Source organism: Carassius carassius, chromosome 8 (assembly GCF_963082965.1).
Source record: "Carassius carassius chromosome 8, fCarCar2.1, whole genome shotgun sequence".
Taxonomy (NCBI): domain Eukaryota; kingdom Metazoa; phylum Chordata; class Actinopteri; order Cypriniformes; family Cyprinidae; genus Carassius; species Carassius carassius.
In genome coordinates, this window is record NC_081762.1 from 35659119 (window position 1) to 35669024 (window position 9906).

The window sequence follows — 9906 nt, forward strand, 5'->3', positions numbered from 1 at the left end:
GCCAGCTAAATAAACACTAAGTGCTGACAGCGCAAACGCAGAGAGTGCAAATACAGACGATGACCAGTGGCACGCCCTCCTGCAGCGTGTTGGCGGATGGCCAAATTGATTCTGCTCTTGACATTTTGATGTAGGTCTGCTGTGAGCAGAGCACCCAAAAATACAGGTCACTCGCAAAAGTTCCCCTCCACGGAAATCTTTAGTAAAAGGCGAAAGATTTATGCGACAATGAAGAGAAACTCGAGCTGTGTCTACGACCCCTCGGGCCTGTGCGCTGCCTCTGGTAAACCACTACGCTCGCCAAGGGTCATCAAGGGTGACGACGCCTGCCCATATGCGTTTCGTCACCCCCCCCCCCACTCCAAAAGGGAGGAGTAAAACTCACAAAAGTCCCCTCGGTCCACCAATAACAGCAAAGCCCAATCAAGGCAATCTCTTTCTCATGCCTCCATCTGAAAAGTTGGAGAAAATCTTATATGAATAAAAGAGTCTTTTAAAGAAATCCCTTATTCCGAGGTCACCGTAGCCACCAGATCCAGTCTGTATCCAGATCAGTGGGCCGCTTCAGTCACCCGGATCCAGTCAGTATCCAGACAAGATGGTTGATCAACACCTAGAAAGGACCTCTATGGCCCTGAAACACAGCAGAGACCGGGACAACTAGATGAGCCCCAGATACAGATCCCCTGTAAAGACCTTGTCTCAGACGACCACCAGGACAAGACCACATGAAACAGATGATTCTTCTGCACAGTCTGACTTTTCTGCAGCCTGGAGCTGATTTGCTGGTTTCTTCTGACCAGAGGAGAACTGTCTCCCCGACTGAGCCTGGTTTCTCACCGGGTTTTTTATCCATTTTTTAACAGATCGAGATTTGGTTCCTTGCCTCTGTCGCCTCTGGCAGGCATAGCTGGGGACACTTCATGTACAGCGATATCGTTGACTTGATTGCAAATTATTGCACAGATACTATTTAAACTAAACTTAGCTGAATGATGACATCACCGATTTCAATGACGAAATGCCTTTAACTGTCATTTTGCTTTATTGACGCACTGTGTTCCTAGTTAATGTTGTTCAGTTGCATTGACACAATCCTTTTTGTTTAAAGCGCAATTTAAAAAAAAAAAAAAAAAAAAAAAAAGAGTCCAAACAATGACCCCTGCAACGGGAAGTGTTCCAAATGTTATGCGACTTTAGCTAATGATGGGTCAATCCGGAATTTGACGGTGCTAGGGCTGTGTCAGCGTCAGAAAAAGCCATGCATTGTTCAGTTATGTCGGTGCAGTAGCGTCGGTTGGGGGAGAAACAGCAGCATGCGCAGCTCCTCGTTAGTATAGTGGACAGTATCTCCGCCTGTCAAGCGGAAGACTGGGGTTCGATTCCCCGACGTGGAGAGCTAGCTCTTTTCGGCTTCCGAACGATCCATCCAAAAGTTTTGGGAGGAGCCACAGGTCACAGAAGGAGTTCTGCTTCGACATCAGCCCGAGCCAAAGGACATGCGTTGGCCGGGAATCGAACCCAGGTCAAGTGCTTGGAAGGCAGCTATGCTCACCACTATACCACCAACGCAGTCAGCAGTCAGCCACTTGCGCCGTCGTTAAGAAGGCTCGAAGTGCACGAGTCGCCGATAGGTCTAGAGGAGCTGATGAGATCTTTGTTTGGACCCGTCACTAAATGGAGCCTTCCAGAGTTTGCATCCCATCACGTACAAGAAAGTGCTGCCTTCCCATGCCAGCTAAATAAACACTAAGTGCTGACAGCACAAACGCAGAGAGTGCAAATACAGACGATGACCAGTGGCACGCCCTCCTGCAGCGTGTTGGCAGACGGCCAAATTGATTCTGCTCTTGGCATTTTGATGTAGCTCTGCTGTGAGCAGAGCACCCAAAAATACCGGTCACTCGCAAAAGTTCCCCTCCACGGAAATCTTTAGTAAAAGGCGAAAGATTTATGCGACAATGAAGAGAAACTCAAGCTGTGTCTACGACCCCACAGGCCTGTGCGCTGCCTCTGGTAAACCACTACGCTCGCCAAGGGTCATCAAGGGTGACGACGCCTGCCCACATGCGTTTCGTCAGCCCCCCCCACTCCAAAAGGGAGGAGTAAAACTCACAAAAGTCCCCTCGGTCCACCAATAACCACAAGCCCAATCAAGGCAATCTCTTTCTCATGCCTCCATCTGAAAAGTTGGAGAAAATCTTATATGAATAAAAGAGTCTTTTAAAGAAATCCCTTATTCCGAGGTCAACGTAGCCACCAGATCCAGTCTGTATCCAGATCAGTGGGCCGCTTCAGTCACCCGGATCCAGTCAGTATCCAGACAAGATGGTGGATCAACACCTAGAAAGGACCTCTATGGCCCTGAAACACAGCGGAGACCGGGACAACTAGATGAGCCCCAGATACAGATCCCCAGTAAAGACCTTGTCTCAGACGACCACCAGGACAAGACCACAGGAAACAGATGATTCTTCTGCACAGTCTGACTTTTCTGCAGCCTGGAGCTGATTTGCTGGTTTCTTCTGACCAGAGGAGAACTGTCTCCCCGACTGAGCCTTGTTTCTCACCGGGTTTTTTCTCCATTTTTTCACAGATCGAGTTTTGGTTCCTTGCCTCTGTCGCCTCTGGCAGGCATAGCTGGGGACTATTCATGTACAGAGATATCGTTGACTTGATTGCAAATTATTGCACAGATACTATTTAAACTGAACTTAGCTGAATGATGACATCACTGATTTCAATGACGAAATGCCTTTAACTGTCATTTTGCTTTATTGACGCACTGTGTTCCTAATTAAGTCAAAGTCAAAGTCAAAGTCACCTTTATTTATATAGCGCTTTAAACAAAATACATTGCGTCAAAGCAACTGAACAACATTCATTAGGAAAACAGTGTCAATAATGCAAAAATGATAGTTAAAGGCAGTTCATCATTGGATTCAGTTATGTCATCTCTGTTCAGTTAAATAGTGTCTGTGCATTTATTTGCAATCAAGTCAACGATATCGCTGTAGATGAAGTGTCCCCAACTAAGCAAGCCAGAGGCGACAGCGGCAAGGAACCGAAACTCCATCGGTGACAGAATGGAGAAAAAAACCTTGGGAGAAACCAGGCTCAGTTGGGGGGCCAGTTTTCCTCTGACCAGACGAAACCAGTAGTTCAATTCCAGGCTGCAGCAAAGTCAGTTTGTGCAGAAGAATCATCTGTTTCCAGTGGTCTTGTCCTGGTGCTCCTCTGAGACAAGGTCTTTACAGGGGATCTGTATCTGGGGCTCTAGTTGTCCTGGTCTCCAGGGAAGTCGTGGCCTAATGGTTAGAGAGTCGGACTCCCAATCAAAAGGTTGTGAGTTTGAGTCCTGGGCCGGCAGGAACTGTGGGTGGGGGGAGTGCATGTACAGCTCTCTCTCCACCTTCAATACCACGACTTAGGTGCCCTTGAGCAAGGCATCGAACCCCCAACTGCTCCCCGGGCGCCGCAGCATAAATGGCGGCTCACAGTGTGTGTGTGTGTTCACTGCTCTGTGTGTGTGCATTTCGGATGGGTTAAATGCAGAGCACAAATTCTGGGTATGGGTCACCATACTTGGCTGAATGTCACTTCACTTTCAGGGATGTAGAGGTCCTTTCTAGGTTCTGATCCAGCATCTGGTCTGGATACGTACTGGATCCGGGTGACTGCAGTGACCCTCTGATCTGGATACAGACTGGATCTGGTGACCTCGGAACAAGAGAGAAACAGACAAATATTAGCGTAGATGGCATTCTTCTAATGATGTAGCAAGTACATAGGGTGTTATGGGAAGTGTTTCCGGTTCCGGTTTACCTAATTAATGCAGCCTAAAAATCCTTTAACGGATTTGGATAATAAAAGCATATTACTATGTTATGTGTATGCCAGGTTAAAGAGATGGGTCTTTAATCTAGATTTAAACTGCAAGAGTGTGTCTGCCTCCCGAACAATGTTAGGTAGGTTATTCCAGAGTTTGGGCGCCTAGGTTATTCCAGAGTTTGGGCGCCAAATAGGAAAAGGATCTGCCGCCTGCAGTTGATTTTGATATTCTAGGTATTATCAAATTGCCTGAGTTTTGAGAACGTAGCGGACGTAGAGGATTATAATTTAAAAGGAGCTCATTCAAATACTGAGGTGCTAAACCATTCAGGGCTCTATAAGTAATAAGCAATATTTTAAAATCTATGCGATGCTTGATAGGGAGCCAGTGCAGTGTTGACAGGACCAGGCTAATATGGTCATACTTCCTGGTTCTAGTAAGAACTCTTACTGCTGCATTTTGGACTAGCTGTAGTTTGTTTACTAAGCGTGCAGAACAACCACCCAATAAAGCATTACAATAATCTAACCTTGAGGTCATAAATGCATGGATTAACATTTCTGCATTTGACATTGAGAGCATAGGCCGTAATTTAGATATATTTTTGAGATGGAAAAATGCAGTTTTACAGATGCTAGAAACGTGGCTTTCTAAGGAAAGATTGCGATCAAATAGCACACCTAGGTTCCTAACTGATGACGAAGAATTGACAGAGCAACCATCAAGTCTTAGACAGTGTTCTAGGTTATTACAAGCAGAGTTTTTAGGTCCTATAATTAACACCTCTGTTTTTTCAGAATTTAGCAGTAAGAAATTACTCGTCATCCAGTTTTTTATATCGACTATGCAATCCATTAGTTTTTCAAATTGGTGTGTTTCACCGGGCTGCGAAGAAATATAGAGCTGAGTATCATCAGCATAACAGTGAAAGCTAACACCATGTTTCCTGATGATATCTCCCAAGGGTAACATATAAAGCGTGAAGAGTAGCGGCCCTAGTACTGAGCCTTGAGGTACTCCATACTGCACTTGTGATCGATAGGATACATCTTCATTCACTGCTACGAACTGATGGCGGTCATATAAGTACGATTTAAACCATGCTAATGCACTTCCACTGATGCCAACAAAGTGTTCAAGTCTATGCAAAAGAATGTTGTGGTCAATTGTGTCAAACACAGCACTAAGATCCAATAAAACTAATAGAGAGATACACCCACGATCAGATGATAAGAGCAGATCATTTGTAACTCTAAGAAGAGCAGTCTCAGTACTATGATACGGTCTAAATCCTGACTGGAAATCCTCACATATACCATTTTTCTCTAAGAAGGAATATAATTGTGTGGATACCACCTTTTCTAGTATCTTGGACAGAAAAGGGAGATTCGAGATTGGTCTATAATTAACTAGTTCTTTGGGGTCAAGTTGTGGTTTTTTGATGAGAGGCTTAATAACAGCCAGTTTGAAGGTTTTGGGGACATATCCTAATGACAATGAGGAATTAATAATAGTCAGAAGAGGATCTATGACTTCTGGAAGCACCTCTTTTAGGAGCTTAGATGGTATAGGGTCTAACATACATGTTGTTGGTTTAGATGATTTAACAAGTTTATACAATTCTTCCTCTCATATGGTAGAGAATGAGTGGAACTGTTCCTCAGGGGGTCTATAGTGCACTGTCTGATGTGATACTGTAGCTGACGGCTGAATGGTTGCAATTTTATCTCTAATAGTATCGATTTTAGAAGTAAAGTAGTTCATAAAGTCATTACTGCTATGGTGTTGGGAAATGTCAACACTTGCTGAGGCTTTATTTTTCGTTAATTTAGCCACTGTATTGAATAAATACCTGGGGTTATGTTTGTTTTCTTCTAAAAGAGAAGAAAAGTAATCGGATCTAGCAGTTTTGAATGCTTTTCTGTAGGATATGTTACTTTCCCGCCAAGCAATACGAAATACCTCTAGTTTTGTTTTCCTCCAGCTGCGCTCCATTTTTCGGGCTGCTCTCTTTAGGGTGCGCGTATACTCATTATACCATGGTGTCAAACTGTTTTCCTTAACCTTCCTTAAGCGTAAAGGAGCAACTTTATTTAAAGTGCTAGAAAAGAGAGAGTCCATAGTTTCTGTTACATCATCAAGTTGTTCTGAGGTTTTGGATATGCTAAGGAATTTGGATACATCAGGAAGATAACTTAAAAAGCAGTATTTTGTGTTAGAAGTGATGGTTCTTCCATACTTGTAACAAGAAGTAGAATTTACAATTTTGGCTATATGAATTTTGCAAAGAACTAAATAATGATCTGAGATCTCATCACTTGGCTGAATAATTTCAACACCATTAACATCAATTCCATGTGACAGTATTAAATCTAGAGTATGATTTCGACAATGAGTAGGTCCTGAAACGTGTTGTCTAACACCAATAGAGTTCAGAATGTCTATAAATGCTGATCCCAATGCATCGTTTTCATTATCAACATGGATATTAAAATCACCAACTATTAAAACTTTATCTGCAGCCAGAACTAACTCGGATGTAAAATCACCAAACTCTTTAATAAAGTCTGTATGGTGCCCTGGTGGCCTGTATACAGTAGCCAGTACAAACATAACAGGGGATTTATCATTAACATTTGTTTCTAATATAATGTTATATGAAGCACCATTACTTCAAACGAGTTATAATTGTAGCCTGCCATCTGAGAAATCCTGAAAATGTTGTTATAAATTGAAGCAACACCTCCACCTTTGCCTTTTAGACGTGGCTCATGTTTATAACAGTAATCTTGGGGGGTGGACTCATTTAAAATAATGTAATCATCAGGTTTTAGCCAGGTTTCTGTCAAACAGAGTACATCTATATTATGATCAGTGATCATATTATTTACAAAAAGTGTTTTCGTAGAAAGCGATCTGATATTCAATAGGCCAAGCTTTATCATTTGTTTATCCATATTGCTTCTGTTTTTTATTTGTTGAACCTCAATTAAATTGTTAATCTTAACTTGGTTTGGACGTTTTTTGTTTTTTCTAGTTCGGGGAACAGACACAGTCTCTATAGTGTGATATCTAGGTGAAAAAGTCTCTATGTGCTGAGAATTAACTGACCTCTGTGAATTAATGTTGTTCAGTTGCATTGACACAATCCTTTTTGTTTAAAGCTCAATTAAAAAAAAAAAAAAAAAAAAAAAGAGTCCAAACAATGACCCCTGCAACGGGAAGTGTTCCAAATGTTATGCGACTTTAGCTAATGATGGGTCAATCCAGAATTTGACGGTGCTAGGGCTGTGTCAGCGTCAGAAAAAGCCATGCATTGTTCAGTTATGTCGGTGCAGTAGCGTCGGTTGGGGGAGAAACAGCAGCATGCGCAGCTCCTCGTTACTATAGTGGACAGTATCTCCGCCTGTCACACAGAAGACCGGGGTTCGATTCCCCGACGGGGAGAGATAGCTCTTTTCGGCTTCCGAACGATCCATCCAAAAGTTTTGGGAGGAGCCACAGGTCACAGAAGGAGTTCTGCTTCGACATCAGCCCGAGCCAAAGGACATGCGTTGGCTGGGAATCAAACCCAGGTCAAGTGCTTGGAAGGCAGCTATGCTCACCACTATACCACCAACGCAGTCAGCAGTCAGCCACTTGCGCCGTCGCTAAGAAGGCTCGAAGTGCACGAGTCGCCGATAGGGCTAGAGGAGCTGATGAGATCTTTGTTTGGACCCGTCACTAAAGGGAGCCTTCCAGAGTTTGCATCCCATCACGTACAAGAAAGTGCTGCCTTCCCATGCCAGCTAAATAAACACTAAGTGCTGACAGCGCAAACGCAGAGAGTGCAAGACAGACGATGACCAGTGGCACGCCCTCCTGCAGCGTGTTGGCGGACGGCCAAATTGATTCTGCTCTTGACATTTCGATGTAGCTCTGCTGTGAGCAGAGCACCCAAAAATACAGGTCACTCGCAATAGTTCCCCTCCACGGAAATCTTTAGTAAAAGGCAAAAGATTTATGCGACAATGAAGAAAAACTCGAGCTGTGTCTACGACCCCTCGGGCCTGTGCGCTGCCTCTGGTAAACCACTACGCTCGCCAAGGGTCATCAAGGGTGACGACGCCTGCCCACATGCGTTTCGTCAGCCCCCCCCCCACTCCAAAAGGGAGGAGTAAAACTCACAAAAGTCCCCTCGGTCCACCAATAACCACAAGCCCAATCAAGGCAATCTCTTTCTCATGCCTCCATCTGAAAAGTTGGAGAAAATCTTATATGAATAAAATAGTCTTTTAAAGAAATCCCTTATTCCGAGGTCACCGTAGCCACCAGATCCAGTCTGTATCCAGATCAGTGGGCCGCTTCAGTCACCCGGATCCAGTCAGTATCCAGACAAGATGGTTGATCAACACCTAGAAAGGACCTCTATGGCCCTGAAACACAGCGGAGACCGGGACAACTAGATGAGCCCCAGATACAGATCCCCTGTAAAGACCTTGTCTCAGATGACCACCAGGACAAGACCACAGGAAACAGATGATTCTTCTGCACAGTCTGACTTTTCTGCAGCCTGGAGCTGATTTGCTGGTTTCTTCTGACCAAAGGAGATCTGTCTCCCCGACTGAGCCTGGTTTCTCACCGGGTTTTTTCTCCATTTTTTCACCGATCGAGTTTTGGTTCCTTGCCTCTGTCGCCTCTGGCAGGCATAGCTGGGGACACTTCAAGTACAGCGATATGGTTGACTTGATTGCAAATTATTGCACAGATACTATTTAAACTGAACTTAGCTGAATGATGACATCACCGATTTCAATGATGAAATGCCTTTAACTGTCATTTTTCTTTATTGACGCACTGTTCCTAATTAATGTTGTTCAGTTTCATTGACACAATCCTTTTTGTTTAAAGCGCAATAAAAAAAAAATTAAAAAAAAGAGACCAAACAATGACCCCTGCAACGGGTAGTGTTCCAAATGTTATGCGACTTTAGCTAATGATGGGTCCATCCGGAATTTGACGGTGCTAGGGCTGAGTCAGCGTCAGAAAAAGCCATGCATTGTTTAGTTATGTCGGTGCAGTAGCATCGTTTGGGGGAGAAACGGCAGCATGCACAGCTCCTCGTTAGTATATTGGTAAGTATCTCCGCCTGTCATACGGAAGACCGGGGTTCGATTCCCCGACGGGGAAAGCTAGCTCTTTTCGGCTTCCGAACAATCCATCTAAAAGTTTAGGGAGAAGCCACAGGTCACAGAAGGAGTTCTGATTCGACATCAGCCCGAGCCAAAGGACATGCGTTGGCCGGGAATCGAACCCGGGTCAACTGCTTGGAAGGCAGCTATGCTGACCACTATACCACCAACGCAGTCAGCCACTTGCGCCGTCGCTAAGAAGGCTCGAAGTGCATGAGTCGCCGATAGGGCTAGAGGAGCTGATGAGATCTTTGTTTGGACCCGTCACTAAAGAGAGCCTTCCAGAGTTTGCATCCCGTCACGTACAAGAAAGCGCTGCCTTCCAATGCCGGCTAAATAAACACTAAGTGCTGACAGCGCAAACGCAGAGAGTGCAAATACAGACGATGACCAGTGGCACGCCCTCCCGCAGCGTGTTGGCGGATGGCCAAATTGATTCTGCTCTTGACATTTCGATGTAGCTCTGCTGTGAGCAGAATACCCAAAAATACAGGTCACTCGCAAAAGTTTCCCTCCATGGAAATCTTTAGTAAAAGGCGAAATATTTATGCGACAATGAAGAGAAACTCGAGCTGTGTCTACGACCCTTAGGGCCTGTGCGCTGCCTCTGGTAAACCACTAAGCTCGCCAAGGGTCATCAAGGGTGACGACGCCTGCCCACATGCGTTTCATCAGCCACCCCCCCCCCCCCCCCCCCCTGTCCTTCCCAAATGTACTGACTTTTATCCATAATAACAGTTGCATTCCCCTTATCAGCAGGTTTTATGATGATGTTCCTATTTCTTTGTAATTCTAGCAGAGCTTTTCTTTCTGCCCTTGTTAGGTTTTCCATTGTTTGAAGGCCCCAGTTTAGGTGCCCTAAATGCGTAGTTGTCAGCTCTGATTATTTGTTTTATTTGTTTG

At 44.6% G+C, this 9906-nt stretch overlaps 5 non-coding genes across 5 annotated transcripts; all 5 read right to left on the bottom strand.

The window, feature by feature from the left end:
* Window positions 1-132: 132 nt before the first annotated feature.
* Window positions 133-247, bottom strand: LOC132145944 (U5 spliceosomal RNA). The gene has a single exon (XR_009434703.1). It is a non-coding gene; the product is annotated as a U5 spliceosomal RNA (small nuclear RNA).
* A 1618-nt stretch (window positions 248-1865) lies between these two features.
* On the bottom strand, window positions 1866-1980 carry LOC132145933 (U5 spliceosomal RNA). Its single transcript, XR_009434692.1, has one exon. It is a non-coding gene; the product is annotated as a U5 spliceosomal RNA (small nuclear RNA).
* A 5766-nt stretch (window positions 1981-7746) lies between these two features.
* Window positions 7747-7861, bottom strand: LOC132145883 (U5 spliceosomal RNA). Its single transcript, XR_009434643.1, has one exon. It is a non-coding gene; the product is annotated as a U5 spliceosomal RNA (small nuclear RNA).
* A 1243-nt stretch (window positions 7862-9104) lies between these two features.
* trnag-ucc (transfer RNA glycine (anticodon UCC)) lies at window positions 9105-9176 on the bottom strand. Its single transcript has one exon. It is a non-coding gene; the product is annotated as a tRNA-Gly (tRNA).
* A 286-nt stretch (window positions 9177-9462) lies between these two features.
* LOC132146106 (U5 spliceosomal RNA) lies at window positions 9463-9577 on the bottom strand. The gene has a single exon (XR_009434853.1). It is a non-coding gene; the product is annotated as a U5 spliceosomal RNA (small nuclear RNA).
* Window positions 9578-9906: the final 329 nt, after the last annotated feature.